Raw genomic sequence first — 873 nt, forward strand, 5'->3', positions numbered from 1 at the left:
TTCCAGTGCAATTCTTATCCACTTATTTGAACTTTGGTTTATCTCAAAGTTTTGGAAATCCTTTAGACATTTAAGATAAAAGAAAATGGCCAATATGAAAATGTTTTTTTAAAAAAATACTATAGAAGATTGACCCACCCCTTGTGAATTTCTTATAACAATTAATAATTCTCTCTTATGTTTTATACTACCCTACTTCCAGGGAGCACAAGGCAGGGTGCATGGCACTCCCCTCCTGCATTTTATCCTTGTGAGGTATGTGAGACTGTGGATTGGATCCAGATTAGTTTCCACTGTTTCTCCCACTTTCCACTGTTCCTGGGAGCAATATTTCATGGAAAATAGTGGACTGCAATGGAAGGAGATAGGGCTGTGGCTCAGTGGTAGAGCATCTGCCTGTCATGCAGAAGGTCCCAGGTTAAATCCCTGGCACCTCCACTTGAAAGGAACAGGCAGTAGGTGATGTGAAAGATCTCTGCTTGAGACTCTGGAGAGCCACTACCAGTGTGAGTAGACAGAACTGACCATGATGGGACCAAGTGTCTGATTCAGTATAAGGCAATTTCATGTGAGGGAGTCAGGAAAGTTCATTCGGCTGATGAAAGACTGAGTCTGGATCCAGCCCTTTGACTAGCCCAATATCACCCAGTTGAGTAGGGGTTTGAATCCAGGTCTCCCCCGTCATAGTCAGGAACCCTAACCACTGTATCACATTGGCTTTTTTAGATTCGTTAGTCTATTAATGGTAATTTCAGGAGCATTCAAAGCTCTCTGGTCTACCAAGGATTGCATCCTTGGCTAATACTGAGTTATAAGCAGGGGTAATTTCCTGCTGGAGCGCGGCACGGAGGCACTCCGGCAGTAAGGAGTCCT

General features: G+C 43.8%; 1 non-coding gene across 1 annotated transcript; it reads left to right on the forward strand.

Annotated features, from left to right (window-relative positions):
- Positions 1-366: 366 nt before the first annotated feature.
- Positions 367-438, forward strand: TRNAD-GUC. The gene has a single exon. It is a non-coding gene; the product is annotated as a tRNA-Asp (tRNA).
- The last annotated feature ends 435 nt before the right edge of the window (positions 439-873 follow it).

This window comes from Gekko japonicus, unplaced genomic scaffold, assembly GCF_001447785.1.
Source record: "Gekko japonicus isolate JY-2015 unplaced genomic scaffold, Gekko_japonicus_V1.1 scaffold83, whole genome shotgun sequence".
NCBI classification, from domain to species: Eukaryota; Metazoa; Chordata; class Lepidosauria; order Squamata; family Gekkonidae; genus Gekko; species Gekko japonicus.